Source organism: Pongo abelii, chromosome 13 (genome assembly GCF_028885655.2).
Source record: "Pongo abelii isolate AG06213 chromosome 13, NHGRI_mPonAbe1-v2.0_pri, whole genome shotgun sequence".
In the NCBI taxonomy this organism is placed as follows: domain Eukaryota; kingdom Metazoa; phylum Chordata; class Mammalia; order Primates; family Hominidae; genus Pongo; species Pongo abelii.
Genome location: NC_071998.2, coordinates 109,751,495 through 109,770,810, shown reverse-complemented (window position 1 = coordinate 109,770,810; position 19,316 = coordinate 109,751,495).

The window sequence follows — 19,316 nt, the reverse complement described above, 5'->3', positions numbered from 1 at the left end:
GTAAATTGCCCAGTCTCGGGTATGTCTTTATTGGCAGTATGAAAATGGACTAATACAGGTCCACCCTGGACTAGTCCATGCGCACACCAGCAAAGCAGTGGGGTTGGTTGTGGATGTGTGTGTACAGGTAAAGTGGCTCAGAAGAGACTGTGATGGGGTGTGGGGTGAGCTAGTGTGTGCCAGTGGGGGCTGCTCTGATGGAGCTCTCTGATGGTCAGGCACAGCCTTCTGGTGATACAGCTCTCTGATGGTCAGGGACAGTCTTCTGGTGATACAGTTATTAAGTGGCGCTCTAGGAAGGACCACAGTTGGGCATCTTAGGCTGCACTGCAAAGGGTGCAGCCAGCCTGGGGTCCTGGGAAAAGACAGCAGACAGGGAGGCAATCAGATCAGACTGGCCATGTCTCATGGGCAAGACTGCCCTGCCCTGTCCAAGTCTGACAGTTCTCTGAGGCCAAATCTCCTAAGGGAGCATAACGAGACTGGGGGAATGGGCATTCCTGGCCATGCTCCACTAGAGATGTTTCTGCACCAAATCCTCTGGGGCTCTGCACAGGCTAGAGTCCTGCCCCTACCATCTCTCTAAGCAGCTCTCTCTTCCAGCTCAAGTGTCTATGGTGGTCATGGGGTCTCCTACTGCCAGGGTTCCAAAGGTCCATGGTAAGAGCTAATTGCTCCTTGCCTGTTCAACTCATCTCATCCCCAGGAATCACTGGGGGCCAGGAACAAGTCCCAGTGCATGGTAGCCCTATTCTGTGTTCCCAGTTTCCTCCCCGTTCAGGCCAGTGTCTGTGTTCTCCCTCCATTCACCTTCAATGCCTTCCTTCTGAAGATCTACTCAAAGTGTATCAGTCTTGTCAATGTCCTTGTCCTTTGACAGCAGATGTTCCTTCTGGATGCATCCAGTAGGCAATCTTGTGAGCTAGTTAAGTTGATTCTTTTAAAGTGACACCAAGATCTTGGCAATGTGGTCTTCAAATCTTGTTTAAAGTCTACTGTGAATAATCATTTCTCTGAATCTTGTCCTATTTCACATTTTGGAATGACCTCTCCTGTCCTCTTTATGTGACCAATGGCTACAACCAAAATAAATGAATAAATGAATTAATGAATTAGTTGATTCAAAATTATTTGCCACCGGGTGCAGTGGCTCATGCCTGTAACCCCAGCACTTTGGGAGGCCAAGACGGGCAGATCACCTGAGGTCAGGAGTTTGAGACCAGCCTGACCAACATGGAGAAACCTTGTCTCTACTAAAAATATAAAATTAACCAGGTGTGGTGGCACATACCTGTAACCACAGCTACTTGGGAGGCTGAGGCAGGAGAATCGCTGGAACCCAGGAGGTGGAGATTGCAGTCAACTGAGATAGCACCATTGCACTCCAGCCTGGACAACAAGAGTGAAATTCCGTCTCAAAAAACAAAAATTATTTGCCACATTTGAAGATAAATGTCTCATGTGAGTAACAAAAACAACATATGAATTAATTATTAGGCGCTGTGTGTGTGTGTGTGTGTCTGTGTGTGTATTTTTTATTTCACAAAGCTGTTTTTAAAATACAGGTATATTACCTGTTTGTTTTGTTTCCACAGCATTCCCCATGTTAACACAGAAACGTGTGCATATTTCATATTTTATGTGAACAGCTATTCGCCCAGCACATGAATCTTGAGTCTTGTAGTTGGAATATGAATTAGTGACTTTTTGCTCATGGGTCTGATTTTCTATATTTCTCTTCATGGTTCTCATAGAAACAGATTTTTTGCCAGGATAATAGGATCATCTCCCTTTTTATTCTTTGATTGTTGCTATCTGTGGCTTTTCATCCTTGTGTCATCATTCGTTGGTAGAAATGTAATTACCTATCTTGTATTATTGTCAAAATGTAATCAAGAAAGTTTGATCGAGAAAAAGGGAGAATTCTGCCTAAACCAATTCAGTTTTACCATGAGGAAAATATTTTCTACTAACGTTGTTTTGCTTTCTTTTTTAAAAAAATAATACATTCCCTCCTTTTTCTCTTCCTTCTTTGTCACTTTGGTTTATCTTTTCTTTTTTCTCTTTATTTTTCATTCCTTCTCTGATCTTTTCTGCTTTTCTCAGATTATCTTGTTAGATATTTTATTTCATTATTTTTGTGATAAGAATTATAATCAGCTTATTATGTATTTGTCTCCTTCTACTAAGTTATAGACACTTAGAAAGCCAAAATTTTGCATACCTCTAAAAACCAAGCCCATATCTTCCAATTATTAGTTTCTAGTAAGCATCAATTAATTAAATGACATCCCTGAGAGCTTCTGAAGATCAAATTTAATATCTGCGTCTGATAGTATATGAGCATTTATGGGATGTGGTTCAGTTATGCTGAATTATTTTCAGCCACTTGCATAAACTATATGCTTATTTATTTATGTTTAACTATTGCACATGCTTCTCCCTATCTCTGGAATACCTTACTTTTGCTCTCCACCCTAATCCAAAGAGTGTAGCTATCTAATTCCCATTCTTTTCTCAATTCTCAAAATACATAGTATCACTTGTAAAAAGGCTTCTTCATTCAACTAAATCCTTATTAAGGTTAGAAACCTGCTTGATGCTGACATAGCATTTTAAGCCTTCATCATCACAGTCTCATTATATTCATTACTATGCTTTTTTTTTTTTAAACTTGCCATTATCTTGCACAAGAAAGTAAACATCCTGTGAGTTTAGGTGTCAAAGGAGGTAGTAGTGGTTGTGTTTGTCTGCTCACAGAAATCACCCAAAAATCTGTCATCATGTTTGGCCTATAGAATATGCATATAAAATAAGTGAATGTTTGCTAAATCATTAGTGTTTGTGAACAGATTGCTTACCTCTGTGTCCACAATGTACATCAAACTAGATTTGCTTGCTCTGTTTGTAGGCATTTGCTTTCAGATGAGACTTATTTTGTTAATGAAAAAAAAAGTGTTATTTAGTCAATCTCTAGGGATTGTGCCTACGTATGGATACATCTATGGAAGTGGGTCATCCATGTGTGTGTTACCTGTCAGGTACCTCTTTTTGAAAAAACATTAAGAATTATTGGATTAGACAATGTAAGTGGAAGTGTTTTATGAACAGTCAATTCTCTATAAATGAGCAGGGATGTGACTAGTATTACTTATGAGGCCAAGTGATTTAGATTTTCCAAAATGTAACTGGGATGAACAGATAATTCCACTGGAGTTTCTGAGATGATACACAGAACACTCTCCATCGAAAGTTTTCTACAATTTATAAAGCTCTGCCTTCCAATACTCAGATTTGAATGTTTTACCCTGCAGAGGACTGCCACACAGATGCAATTAGGGGGAGCAACTCTTATGAGAATACAGTGATCATCCCTTGTTGTTCTAGATAATGACTGGTCATATCATTTTTGCTACTTAAGCTCATTTAATATAGAGACTATGGCTGACTCAATTAAAATCACTGAAGACACTAAAAGAAAGCACTACAGAGGAGTGAACTCTCAATCGAGATAATAAAGTGACCCCGAGATGTAGAGGGGCAGAAAAAGTATAAGAGAATGAGAGACAAAGAGAGGATATCATCCATTCGCATATGACTGGTTCAGTGAATGAATGGAATAATACAACCAAATATACATTTCCATTAGGTTGAGTAAAGAAGTGAATATTGAAGAAAGAAAGCTTAAGGTAAGTACCAAAGTGCATTTAACTTTTTCCTTGATGCTAAAAGTTTGCTCTATACCAGGTTGTCACATGGCTAGCTTTGCACTATTAGTGAGTCAAAGCACAGATAGTGTTTAGTAAGACTCAAATGCACAATCAGAACATGATGAGTAATTGAGCAATTTACATTCTAAAATTGTTTATTGATAATTGATTAATTACACTTTGCTTTACCTCTTCCAAACTCTTGATGGAGTGAGGCTCAGGGAAGAAAAAAATTGGAATGGGAGAAAGAAAAGAAAAATGAAGGAGGCAAAAGGTAAAGGGATTGATTCTTATTGGGGTTGTTATATAAATCCTTATACTACAGGATGCTTTGAATGCCTCCTCTTTATATTTTGTTAATACAATAGCCATATGAAATTATTTCTTCCTGTTTTACAGAACAGAAGAACAAATGAAGAAAGAAGTTTCCTTTATGGTGTTGTAGGACCTGGTAAGGATAAGCTGACTGCAGCATTGAATCTGATAAACAACATGAGAGGCTATGGAAGGGAAAAGAACTTCAAACAAGGAAGATGTCGAAAACAAAATTTCTCATGCAAATAGGCACCAGGACTTGTATTGCAGTAAAATAGGAAACAGATAGCTATAGGAGAGGAATCCAATAATTAAAGTACCTAAAAAATATTTCAAAAGCTCCATTCCTTGACCATATAGATAACATGACAGGCCAAATCAATTTTGTACAAATTGTAGCATGGATTCAAATTGCCTGTCCACAAGCTGAATCCAGACCACTGTGACCTGCATACTACTCCGAAAATGGGGACATTCCAATTAAAAATTCAAATGCTGAATTTTCTTGAAGACCCAATTCTATTGGGCCTATGTTCCCAGACAGTAAAATTGTCTGGATAAATATATTTTTCCCTGTTAGATACAGTATGCAACCTCTACTTGTTAATAACGCTACCAAACCTGGGTAATTATTTCTGTTACTTATGTGGTACACCGAAGATTCTGAGTTTATGACCAGAGGCTTAGAAATAGACTTTCATGAATTAGAAGGATGGTTGAACAGCTGTGTATTACATCCTCTGATAGATATTGAGTAGGGGGGAAGGTAAACATGATTAAGATGCACAATACTCTCCTGGAATTCAGAATCCATCACAATAACTTGAACGACTGAAAATATGAAGAGGTTGGTGGAAAGTGCCATGGAGCTGCAGAGAAGGAAGAAATTAGTTTTTGAGGAAGAAAGGAAATATTCAAGAGTGGAAGTGGCATCTCAGCTAGATCTTAAAGAAGAAATAGGGATTTACACGTTTCTGATTGTAAAAACATCCCATGGAGGAATCAACAAACACAAAGCACGTAAAAATATAGAACAAGTATATAAAAATATATAGCGTACATAGCATGTATAAACATGAAAAAGTATAGCATGTTGAGGAGGAAATGGAAATAGATTGTGACTATAATATTAAGTGAAAATTGAGGGAAATGACAAATGAGTCAACAAATGGAGATGGAACAAAGGTGGATTGTCTTTAAAATTCATGCTAAATTATTTAGGCATTGCTATAAGCAATGGTAGCCATTGGAAGGGTTTTGGGGTTTCAATGGGGAATCACTTAACTTAAAAAATGTACTGAAAAAATTTTATGTTTGAAAGTCAGAGTGAAGGAGGTGAGAGGTAACCATGAGTTTTGGTAGTGATAATGAAGTGAGAACACAGATTGAACAGTCCTTTCTCAATTATTTGATATTTAATTTAATTTAGCATTAATCAGTTCAATAGAACCTTTGTTAATCATACTATAGGTGTAAGGAATCATGGTGGATACTGGTGCTAGAATTCTGAGCAAGACTGGTGCAATATCCACCATCATATTGTTGAGATTCTAGTATAAAATGGGATTAAATTAATGAAAATAATTGAGAATGAGAAGGGAGAAGCTGAAAGAAGCTTTAAAAATTTTTTTAAATACTTCTAGGTTCTTTTCACCACTCTGAAATCATGCTGCTTTCTATTTCAATTGTCCCTGCAATTGAGGCCTAAGATGAAACTACTGAAATATTGCATTTAATTGTCCCTAGGAATGGACTGGAAATACAATTTCAAATACATCCAGTGATTGATCCCAGAACTTTTATTCAGTTCGACATCTTCTGCTACAATTTTCCTTGCCTTAGACTTTAAGCTCCAATTGGAAATATATGTGAATGTAATTATCAATATAAGTGCATGTGTGTGTGTATATATATTGATATAAGTGCATGTGTGTGTGTGTATAAATGATTTCATGGCAATTTTGCTTTTATGTTGTACTTCATTGCCTGATCTTACAATAATGCAATATTTTATAAAGACAGGTGTTTTAACTCTGAGAGCAGTGCCTGTGCCTTTGGAACTCTTGCTGTTTTAGGAAGGAAATGTAGAGAGGAATAAAGAAAGAAGAGAAAATAAAGCTTTACTTTTTCATCAGTAATCACTCTTTGGCACTTATTTTCTTATCTGTGTACCAGACGTATTGCTCTGATTCCTAACTTTGCAGTATTTTCTTTGCTACTGCTTTGTTTTTGAAAGAAATGCTTCAGGGAAATGAGAACAGGGTTTGTGATTTGAACACTATTGTTTTTTCAGAAAATTCCAATCCCTTCTTGCCTAGACCTCTGTGGATGGAAAATGACTAAAATGATAGTAACTTATCATCTGGTATGGAGTACAAGGGGTGTTAGAAACCTGTATACTTTTAGCTCTAGGATACCAGTAAGCAACTTCCCTCTGTAGGTGGCAGTTTTCTCATCTGTAAGCTGAAGAAGAAAGCTGAATAATTTGTAAGGCAGCTCTGAGGTCATATATAAGAATAATTGAATATTTGAATAATTTGAGTGTTATATGGCATGTGGTGAGGCCCTTTGCCAAACAGGAATGAGAACTTTCAAGGCATTGTTTAAACAGGGAGATTTTCCTGTCCAAATACACTGTCTAGAAATCATTGCCCAGTCACTTAGGTTGAGATTATTCTTCTCTGTACTTTAGATTAATCAATTCTTGTTCATATATATACGTGTGTGTGTATATGTATGTGTAGTTTCACTTTAATTATGTTTTCTTATGATCAATGCTGTAAAGTGCAAGGATTCCTGGCTCCAAAGCTTTTGCCTCAGTTTCCTCATTTATAAAATAGAGTTAATTATAATAGTTGATGTGAAGATTGAATGGGTTAATTTACTTAAAAATGTCCAAAGCAGTGCCTGTCACATAAATGACACTACGTAATTATTTGCTTTAATAGCTATCATCTGAAAGCATAAAATTCATAAAATTCCAACAGAATATGTGATTTAAAGTGTCCCAGTGCCACGTAACCAGGTATGAGGTGCAGGCAGATGGTGATGGTCAGTGATGTATATGAATACTGGGAGATAATATTGTTGGTAGTAAAACTAAGAGCTTAAAGGGCAATTCTTGCAGGTGATGGAAATTTGATAAAATTAATAAAAGAATTTTAAAAGAAAAGTGTGATGGTTAATATTGAGTGTGAACTTGATTAAATTGAAGGATGCAAAATATTGTTCCTGGGTGTGTCTGTGAGGATGCTGTCAAAGGAGATTAACATTTGAGTCAGTGGGCTGGGAAAGGCAGACTCACCCTCAATCTGGGTGGGCACAATCTAATCAGCTGAGCTGCCAGCATGGCCAGAATAAAAATCAGGCAGAAGAATGTGAAAAGACTAGACTGGCTTAGTCTCCTGGCCTACATCTTTCTCCTGTGCTGGATGCTTTCTGCCCTCAAACATTGTACTCCTAGTTCTTCAGCTTTGAGACTCTTGGACCTTCGACCACAGACTAAAGGCTGCACTATTGGCTTCCCTACTTTTATTGGGACTCGGACTGGCTTCCTGTCTCCTTAGCTTGCAGACGGCTTATTGCGGGACCTCACCTTGTGATAGTATGAGTCAATACTCCTTCATAAACTTCCCATTATATATGCATCTAACCTATTAGTTCTGTCCCTTTAGAGAACTCTAATACAATGAGGAATATAATAGAATTAAATAAAATCTTAGTTTCAAGTTCAGAAGAACATTGGCCACACCTTGTCTTCCAAAGTATTTCATCACTCCACGCAGCAGTTACCAGTAGAACATGGCCTAAACCCGAAGATCAACAATGGGTGGATAACCTAAGGGTTCTCCAAAGTTTAGATTGAAAAATGTCTTTCTTCTCTAACTTCTCAAACTTCTCTAACACTTTCTCACTTTCCTACTCAGAGTCTATATTTCTTCACAGGTCAATTTTATGTTATTCTCCTCTGTTATGCAAAGTTCTGATTACTTCTGCCAGAACAAATCTGTTTTTGCTTTAATTTATTTTCTGTCTTTTTTTTTTTTTTTTTTTCTGAGACAAAGTCTCATTTTGTCTCCCAGGCTAGAGTTCAGTGGGCACGATCTCGGCTCACTGCAATCCCCACCTTCTGGGTTCAAGCAATTCTCCTGCCTCAGCCTCCCTAGTAGCTAGGTTTACAGGCACCTGCCACCACACTCAGCTGATTTTTGTATTTTTTAGTAGAGATGAGGTTTCACCATGTTGGTCAGGCTCGTCTCAAACTCCTGACCTCAGGTGATCCACCCGCCTCGGCCTCCCAAAGTGCTGGGATTACAGGCATGAGCCACTGTGCCCAGCCTGCTTTAATTTCAAGGCACATCTGGTAGACTAAAATTCAGCACATAATATCATGTATTATCATTGTCTTCCTTGTATAAGTGAAGTAAAGAAAAGTAAAGATATAACCTGAGAACTGGATTTAGGTAGTTATATATTTATCAACTAATATACAGAAATCTTAATGAATTGGCTAATTCTGTGTAACTAGCAAACTCTAGAGCTTGAATTTAGATCCAGATGTATTACACAAAAACCCATCTGCTTTATAGAGTGTGTTAGTAGTGTTTTTTAAAGTTGCATCATATTATAATAAATCTAGCATCATCAGTAGGAAGTATAAATTCTTGATTGGGACCTAGTTAGTTACAATACTTACAGGAGAGACCTGGTAATCTCTTCAGTGAACAAGTGCTTTCAGATGATTGTTAAACTGTTAAAGAAGTTTGAAAACACTGGTTGTAGGGATGGAAAAGGAAAGCATGAAAAACATCTATGCATAGAAAGAGAGGTGGACATGTTTGATGGATCTGCCTCCATTTCCAAATAAGCAAATTTTAGAAAACAAATATGTTTAAATAATGTTAGAAAATATAGTAAACCATTCTGGGGAGGGAAAAACAAAAAAATAAGTCAAATAGAGCTGATGAAGCTCACATATGCCAGACAATCTTGGAAGGCTAAATGCCCAGCAGAGATTACAGGATACTCCAGTTTCTGTGATACGATCAGCCAGTTCCAAGAGTCACAATTCCTCTCTAGGGAAGGACAAGGCCTTAGGCATAAAGGGTACAACTGAAATAATGCTTTCAGAGAAGAGAATGTAAAAAAATGTGCCCCGAGATAATTTTCCAAGCCGACAATGGGGGTTGAAGGGAGGAGAGAAAGTCATTTTCAGGTCAATAATCCCTACTGCACCGCCACTGTGAGCTGTGTGAATCACTGAGCACATTTCAAGGAACGGCTGTCATGTGTCACTAACCGATTCTCACTGCAGATGGACTCCAGGGTACTTGGGATCTATTTTGAGGAGGCTGCAAGCAGTAGAAGCCTGCTGGTTCCACTGTAAGAAAACCTCAGCCACCCTTGAAAATGTGGGGAAATAAAAACCTTCAGTCCAAGCACATTTCCCCCTTGTTATGATACACATTTCTTATATTTCTTTTCCTCCATTACTGATCTCAGCCTCCCTTCTCTGTGCTCCTTCTGTAGGCAACACTATCATTTTTCTTTCTCCTAAGTCTGTGGGCAAAACATGCAACTTGGAGTTTTCTACATACCCTGAAAGAAGAGAACAAAACAAGAGTTCGTGTACGTATTATATGTTTTTGTCAGTCCACAGCCATAAAATCCTCCTAGGGGCAATTATTTCTCTTTCTCCATTCCCCAGGTGAATGTTGATACTCAGGGCTACCTTAGAAACCTTCTATGGAAGTTGGAAAATCCTTCTTATCTATGGTCCTTATGGTAGGCAGAATAATGGCACTTACTCGCTAAAGGTGTCCGTGAACTAATCCCTGGACCTATGAATACACAACCCTCCATGGCAAAGGGATTTTGCAGATGTGACCAAATATATTGAGATAGGGAGATGGTCCTGGATTATCTGAGTGAGTCAATATAATCACAAAGATCCTTAAAGGAGGAAGAGAAGATGGTCAGGGCAGGAGAAGGAAATGTGACCACAGAAATAGAGGCTGGACTGAGAACAATGCAGCTCCACAAACAAAAGGCAAGGAAACAGATTCTTCTCCAGAAGAAGTACAGACTTGTCAGCCAATTTAAGACTTCTCACCTCAAGAACTCTAAGGTAAAAAATGTGTGCTGTTTTGAGACACTAGGTTTGGGGTAATTTGTTACAGCAGCAATAGGAAACTAATACAGTCCAGAACGACTGAGAAAAAGATGGCGTCCTCAATCCGACTGACCAGGAACACTCATGTTGGACAATTATGTGTGTAAGAAATTAAGCTTTATTGTGTTAACCCATGAAAATATTCACATGTGCTTTTAAATTTGAGTAGTGCAATCCTAAATATTACAGACTTTACCCATTATGCTTTACAATCTCCTGAGAAGTTCCATGGACACAAAGTTGGATGTTATTCAATCTGTCTCCATCATTGTGTACTCCAGTCTTCTGTTTTCTTCTTACTTCCTCATAGCATCAAGTTCAATTTGCTTTTGCATCCTCTTCCTATGCCTTTTGCGACTATGTCAGCCTCACAATGATACGTTGTGCCAAATCCTTTAAACACTTATGCATTTTTTCATGCAAAATAAATAAAGTGGATAAATATGGTAAAACAAATGGAGCGTCTCAATGAGGAATTACCAAAAACACAATTTTAAAATGCAGTTATCTGCAATGCATCTGTTCAAACATCCTCACTACCATTTTTCTCTCTAAATTTTGACTTGTCCTTCTGGTGGCCCCATTTTATCAGGCTGGGAGTAGGTTTCATTGGCAATAGGTTTGGAGTTTCAGGCAAGACAATGGGAATTGTTCATATGCCAATATCATCTTTCTAATGTTTTTCTGTTTTTGTTTGTTTGTTTGTTTGAATGTGGACATTGATAGGCTCACTGCAGAAACCAGGATGTATTCTCAAAGGGCTTTACAATTATTCCTACCTGCCCTTTCGTGCCACTTTTATTCTGTCTTCTGTAGCTATCTGTGCTAGTCAAGGTAGCTTGGAAACAATACATGCCAAGGCTCTATGTAGCAGAAGAGTTGCAGGATGTAAGGCGCCTGGACACCTGAGTCCCTGAGGAATGCTTGGAGATGAGTTACTTGATGCAAAACCCACTTTTGAATATTTCTGAGAGTGAGATCTAAACTTTCATTTTGTCAAGCAATCAAATTTTGGAGTTGCTTGTTGTAACAGTTGTTTTGCTCTTCTACACACAGATGGGAATGAAGGTATAGAGGACTGTTCATGGAGAGTCTTAAAAGAACAGACATGGCCATGGAACATATCACTTCTACCCAGACACCATTGCATAGAGTTTGATGAGCACAGAATAATCACAGCAAACTGTTATCACTTAATACAATTCCTGGTACACAGTATCATGAGGAATGTTGTGATTTTAGTGAGTACAGAGCACTGGGGAGAGGGAGAAAGTAGTGAAATGAAGAAATCTGGTGTAGCACTACCATGTCATGCCTCCCATCCCTTGGCACAGTTAGATGTAAGGTAAGCACTACCAGATCAAATAATCATGATGAGTCATATAGGTTCCTGTCCAATCAGGATGTGTTTTGTAGTTGAACAAGTCCAGGATAATAATTTAAAATCGTAAACAAGAAAGGAATCTGGACTTGACAGCTTCACGATGTCTGATGTTTGGCTAATTATTCGCTGCATTCTAGCCAATGTCTGGTGGCAAGGGCTAGGGCCAGATAGAAAAGAAGGCAGGAAAAAATATAATTTAAGCCCCAAGGCAAGAATTAGATACAGAATTAATAGAAGCATCAATTACAATTTACAAGTTTCTTGTCTCATGGCTTAGAGGAAACGAGTAAGGAAAGAGAGGCAAAATAAGATGTGGACTGGGACAGAGGCTAAAACTTACTGTGTACGTGTAGTTGTCCCATGCTCCCTTATTAATGACAATTTAATGAAAAGAGCATGGCTAAATGCTAGATTAAATGGCTTTTTCAGCATTGGATTAGAGACATGACAATCTGAGTGTAGAACTGCAAGGACCTGCTGCCTGCAACAAGAAGAGAAGGAATCATTATAAACACCAGTGTAAAATAAAAGTGCATACCAGATGACCTAGTGAAGAGCCCAAGCCATAATACAAAATTCCTCTTTCTAGTCCATTGACAATAACTGGGATAATGATATGGGTTTGTTCCAATATTCCATACTGTCTGCTAGAAAAATAATAATTGCCATGACACGAGTGCCTATCATAGGCCAGGCAATGTATTGCCCCATAGAATATAAAGTATGTAATTCATCTACTTTGCAGAAGGGAATAATAAAGTTCAAAGAGGTTACTTAACTTTCTCATGTCTCTATAATGACTAAGAGGTTGAGAAGGAATGCAAATGCTAGTCTGCCTATTTCCAAGTTTCTGCTTTTCTTTTTTTTTCTTTTTCTTTTTTATCATGGTATACTGTCTTCAAAATTCTAGGAAGACAAAGAAGACTGTCAAGCAACGAACTGTCCTGAATTTCCCAGAATCAGATTGAGACTCAGAAAAGACACTGGATTATGTGTGGTCTAAGTTCATCATTGTAACATATAAGATGATCAATGTTGAAGTGATTTGCCCAAGGTCACATACGATGGTGTACAAGCCAAGTGTTTCCAAGTCTCTTGACTCCCACCAGGCACCTTACCCACATGACCAGCATTTGCGTGTTTCATATAATCATTTTCCAATCCTTTTCATTCTTTATTTTTGGAGTGGGTGCCAAGCTCCTAGCTCTAAAGCAGCCAGGGAAATGTCTTCAAGCCTAGCTCATAGCACTCTCTGTTGCATTGATTTTTAAAGAGATTTATGGCGTTGACCTGATCTCAATGAAGAAACTAAATCCAATTCGCTAAGGAATTACAAGCCTGTCTGATCAATAATCTATTTATCTCCTTCACTTTGCCGTCTTTAGACACTCCAAACTTGTCATGGGAAATTGAAAGCAGTTTAAAAATATAATTATGCAGCCTCAGGAAAGGTCTCCAACATTTCTGAAGAGTTTCAATTGCCTTTAAGGAAATACTACCCTAGTTTTGGCAATTAAAATCACACTCTGGTCACTAGTCAAGTACCTAGCCTGAGCTCATTAATAGAAATACAGTGTCAGGATAACAGGAGCCCATAATTGCAGCATTTTCCGTACTGTCAGTATTCTATCTGGAATATTGGGTTCAATTAAAGGAGCCTCTTTAGAGCAACCTAATTTTAGAGCTAATTTTTAGATTTAATTTTACCTAATTTTTAGAACTACCTAATTGAACTAAGTCATATCCAAAGGAAAGCAACCAAAGTGGTAAAGAAAGTAGAATATTGTGAAAAATTAGAAATATTAAAGAAGGTGGATATTCTGCTGATATAGAAAAAATTAAATAAATCCAAGGGAACTTGAAAGACTATGTTAAATAATCAAAGACAGATACATAAAAAAGAAGCTTGTTCCATGTAGATGCAGATGGTGACTATAGAACACAAGCAGACATGTTAGCTGGGAAATTTTAGTTTAATATAAGAACAACCTTTCTTATGATTGTAACTTTTATAAAATGAAACAATCTTTCCTGGAGGTAGTCATCTCCAAAATGAGATTCAACCCAAATAATGACCTCTCAGGAGTAGAATGGATTTGAAATGGGAAACAATGGGTTCAAGTTTAGGATGAGCATGACAGATGCTCTTTTCCTGCACACTGAAGGAAGCATCTAATGTGCAGGGTCTATTGCTACCTCCTCATTTATACTGGCCCGCTTGTCCTTGCTCTCTTCTTCTTGAACCTTGGATTTCTGGCTGTATATTATTGCTTTAGGACTGACTTCTAACTCCTTCAGAGAAGTGATGCTTGAGATACCTCTTTAGGACTGCTTAGTCAGTGATAATTGGCTGTGGTTTCCGCTGTAGCTGTATGTGTATGACTATATGATCATATACATGTGTGCCTTGCTTATATGAAAAATGTCACTCTTTCCTCAAGAAAGTTTTGTGAATCTTAGTGCACTGGTTAATTCAAAGAAATGAAAATATTGAATATTATTACTACAATATTTATTCCATAAAGATTTTAACTTCATACTTAGATTCTTCTCCCTATTGCATACCATTTCTTTTGCCCATCATTATCACACTGTCTTGATTTGTAAGAGTATCATCCTTGCTGCTAGACACATTATCCTAATACTAACTTGTATTGGCAAAGTCTTTGGCTTAGAATTTTTTACATGCATAACCTGTCTGACCCCAGTTTTTTTTCCATTGAATTGCCACTACTCCTCTTGATGTACACATTCCTTGAATTTAGAATGCCTTGAAAATCTCTCATAATTTATATCATCTTTTGCCTTTGCTCATGATATTTATTCCATCATCCCATTCCAATTAGGCAACATACTACCCATGTCTAAAGCTCTGCTCAAAAACACTCTTCTCTTTGAAACATCAATCACTCCTGGCTCTACATTTCTTTTAGGTGTTTATCTCAACTAATTTTGGAGTAATTAGTGTGTTTTCATATCTCCCGCCAGAGCCTAGAACAGTGGTTCTCAAATTTGAGCACACATTAGAATCACATGGACAGCTTATTAAAACACAGATTTGTGGGTCAGGTTCCAGAGTTCCTCATTCAGTAGATCTGCAGTGGGGACTAAGAATTTGGACTTCTAATGAGTTCCAAGTGAAAGCCAAGATTGCTGTTTTTGGGAACACGCTTGCAGAATTTAGACTGGCATAGATTACAAATACTTGGTTAGTTGGGCCCATGACATCTGTTAGAGATATTGTTGAGATTGCAATGTTAACTGATGACATTATGGGCATTTTGAACTATATGTTTCTCTATTTTGGGATGATGTCCTATGAATCACAGGCAGTTTAGCAAGATCATGGCTGTCTACCCATTAGATGCCAGCAGCACTCCCTCTCCAGTTGTGACCACCAGAAATATCAGTACACATTGGCAAATGTCACTGCTACCCCTCAAATTGAAAGCCTCTGGGTAAGAGAATACATAAATACCTGACTTTTAAAAATTCAAATAGTTTTCATCCTGAGAATTATACAAACCAAAATTAATATCAAATGAGAATAAGATAACATTTTTAAAGAAAGTATTCATGCCCCTTTCATTCCAACATGGGACTCCTATAGATTCCAGTTGAAATATACATAGTTCTATCTCATTGTAAGCTATTGTTGGATCTTGAACTCTTACTGTGATTGGATTTACAATACAGAAACCCAAGTGATGATCAGTTTGCTTATTCGGTTTTATTAAAAGTGGATACAACTTACTTGTATAGGTCTTCCCAAGATATATATTTTTTGTCCTTTTTATTAGACCAATAGCACAGATTTTGAGAGCAATGCAAGATATGAGTATGAAAAAGAGCACAGCAATTTAATACACAGTAACTCTGTCCAGCTGTAAATAGGGCCCTGTATGTTTCTTGCAATCTGAAGGATTTCCATTTCCTTCCCTTGGAAAAGAATAAAAAAACAGCAGACAGAGGAACAACAAATGCTTCTTTCTCTGTTTTTCCCTCCTCCTATGCTTTTCACAGAACAGGCATCCTGTGTTTGTTGAATAAATAATTGAATGAACACAGATAAATGAAAGCTATGGAGGAAGCTTAGATAACATTATCTTGAAAGTACTGCTCAAATTGAAAATTCTATTATTCTATGAGCCTACTGTCTGATTTTCAGAAATGTGTCACAAGGCCTACTAATTAGAGTCTAATATCTAGAGAACATGATTGTGAAACCCAGACCGGTTTCACACTAAAGAGCAATCCCAGAGGAGTGCTGGCCAGCTGGCCAGGGTATTTCTAACCTTAGGGTTTCCTGACTTCCACCTTCCTTCTACCAGAGCAGCTCTGTGACAATTGTTTTATTCAGGGTAACAGTTCACCTGAAAAGGTATTCTGCTTAAATACAAGTAAAAGATTGAAAGCAGACTCCCAAGAAATATTTCTTAAATTACCAAGATGTGCTGTGTTCTGCATTAACTATCTTCTAATCTATCCTTACAGAAGTTCTATAAAATTAATCTTGATGACTACATTTTACTCATAAAGAACAGAGCTCAAAGAGGTAAAGTGGCTTTCCCAAGGCTGAGCAATTGATTAGCACCAGAAACAAAATCTGGGCCAAAGGTTTCTGATTCCATGTTATTGTTTCACTCACCATGAAGTCCTCTGTGATCAACACCATTAAGCCACACACACTTCCCCACATGACTCAGCTTTCTCCACTCTAAAAATATGTTATGGAGCTAGCTCCATCTCTGATAAGGACAGTATTTTTGTTTCTGTCTACAAGCTGAATTTATTCAGGCCTAGATGTGTTGCTCTCCTTTTCCTCTGCAAATCTCTAGATAACACAAATATTACCGACGCATTGAAACACAGCAAAAGGCATAAAATCCAATACTCTGCCAGTCTGTTACAGTCAGAGTATGATTCAGAATTATAACAATAGTTGAGACTTATTTACTAAGCACTTCCCACCATCAGGCACACCACCAAGATTTCAATGATGTTATTTGATCCTCAGGATAAGCCTTTTAGGTAGGCACCATCACTATCCCTCTGTTATAGATCAGAATAGCAAAGCTCTGTGTGGTGGTACCATCAACATTTTACAGGGGCTCAGTGTGGGTGAGTCACTTGTTTAAGGGCAGAACCAGAACTCAAACCCAAATCTTCTGATTCCAACTTTTACAACTATTTCCACTACTGCACAGTAGGACCAAGCTATGTATTGACCCGTGTGTCCTCCAGCTTTCCTCATGGGGTGACATGATCTACTACTAAAGGGTATCCATGAAAGATGCACATTGTATGTCCCTCAGGGTTATAGATAGTGAACATAAAGAATTCAGGCTTTGGACCAGGCGTGATGGCTCACACCTGTAATCCTAGCACTTTGGGAGGCCATGGCGGGCAGATCACTTGAGGTCAGGAGTTTGAAACCAGCCTGGCCAACATGGCGAAACCCCATCTCTACTAAAAATACACACCTGTAGTCCCAGCTATTTGGGAGGCTGAGGCATGAGAATTGCTTGGACCCAGGCGGCGGAGGTTGTAATGAGCCAAGATCGTGCCACTGCACTCCAGCCTGGGTGGCAGAGTGAGACTTCATCTCAACAAAAAAAATTAAAAAATAAAAAAAAAAACGATAATTCAGGCTTTGAAGTCAAAAAACAGTGTTGGACACGAATCCCAGCTCCAATTTATTACCTGTAAAATTTTGGAAGTCACTTCTTATCTTCAAATCTCATTTTCCTCCTTTGAAAATTGCAGAAAATGACTGCATCGCCTTCATCATATAATAAATAAGTCATTTTCCCAGTTGAACACACAATAACCATTCAAATTGGAAATAGTAACTACTGTAATAGCTGAAAAAAATTCAGATGTACAAAGAACACCGAAAATATAAAGAAAAAGTTGAACTATCACATACTTTTAATTCTAACAGCTAAGGAGAGGGGTGTTTTATGATAAGCTTGAATAAGATTAAACTATTTTTTGCCCTCAAAGTATGCTTTAGAGTTGCTATTTTGCCCCCTCTTTAGATAAGGAAACTGGAGCTCAAGTATGCAAAATGATTTTATTGAAAAATAGTGGCTATAGGGATTTGAATTGTGTTCCGTTTGCTTCCAGTTTAGTGTGAGTGTGATCAGTGAAGGCTTTGTGGACTGCATATATCTTAAAAGATAAGTCCCCTGAGCACAGGAACATGTGACATATATATATGGACAGGCCATACTTGAAAGAATTGTGTTTCATGTGTCCCTAATTTTCTTCTCTACTTTCATTCTCTGCATCAATGAAAAGGATTCAATATTTTCTGAGCAAACAATCTTTGTCTAGAGAATCAGATATATTATGTCATTTAATTACTCTCTGTGAGGTGAGTATTCTCTCCATTTTAAAGATAGAGAGAGTAAGGCCCAGATATTTTAAATCACTTGGCTAAGAGTATACAGTAAATAACTTCCAGATCCTGGATTCTGAAATTCAAGTCTTTTCTAATTTATGATCTCCTTCACACTACATATGTCTGCTCGAATTTTCCACAGTACTCACTTTCCTAGGCCAAACATACTATCTCATGTTTTATTCTCTCTCTACAGGGGGTCCTCAGCTATGTCACATTTTTATCTTGTAAAGAGGAGAAAGAAATCCTGGAGAATTGACATCTAGCCCAAGAGACTGGAAAAGGCCCCTTTCCTCCAATGACTTCATTTATTTTTTTCTTTTTCTCTTTTTAATATCTAATAATATTTGCCACAGAGGGCTGTTTTGTAGGTTGCTGTTATATGAATTGGTACATATGGGAGAAACTAACTCTGCTTTGAAATAAGCAATTGGAAAATATGTAATAGTCTATTTGGAGTTGCAAAGAAAGACTGCAATTCATAACGCTCCATATGTCCCCAAGTACACTCTCTGGACATCTTTGTTGCTGGAATATTAGTGTATTATATGCTGCAGCTTAGATCACATAGCTCATGCATTATAATTTTGTTGTGAAAGATAATCTATTCTTTTCAAGGTGTTGATTGGACTTCCTAAATGTAATTGCCTTTGTTCATTTGCACATATATTAAGTTCCTATTGTGATTCTCCTAGATAAAAGTTTTGATGGATCCCTAGTAATTAAAAGACAAACTCCACATTCTTTGGCACATGATTCAGAGTCTTCCAAATATTTGGTGTCTACCTAACCCAATGTTTCTATTTTTGTAGTCCTCAATACCATGTCTCCAGTCCTTCTCCTTTGTGTCTATAAAAACCTCACTTGCCTTTCTTGTTTCAGATCATGTATCATTGAAGGTGAGAATGAGAGTGGTTTTAGATATGTGTTCTATGTTCATGGTTGGGCTTAACAGGTTCCCAACCTCATAATTGTATATAAGGCTGTGAATGTATTGGACATGTGCACTTTTACAGGTAAAGAATTCATAGTGATTTGCAGATTCTAAAAATATTGATCACCATCTAAACATAAAGTAATTCCTACAGGATACACCAGTTACTAATATGTTGATCTAGACTGATGGTGATACTCATTGTCTTTTGATTATCAAACCATTTATATTAAAGTCCTAGAGCTGCTCTAACAAATTACCACACACTTTATGGTTTACAAAAACAGAAACTTATTCTCCCATAGTTCTGGAGGGCAGAAGTCTGAAAGAAAGGTATCAGAAGCATTGGTTCCTTCTGGAAGCTCTGAGGGAGAATCTTTTCTAGCTACTGGTGG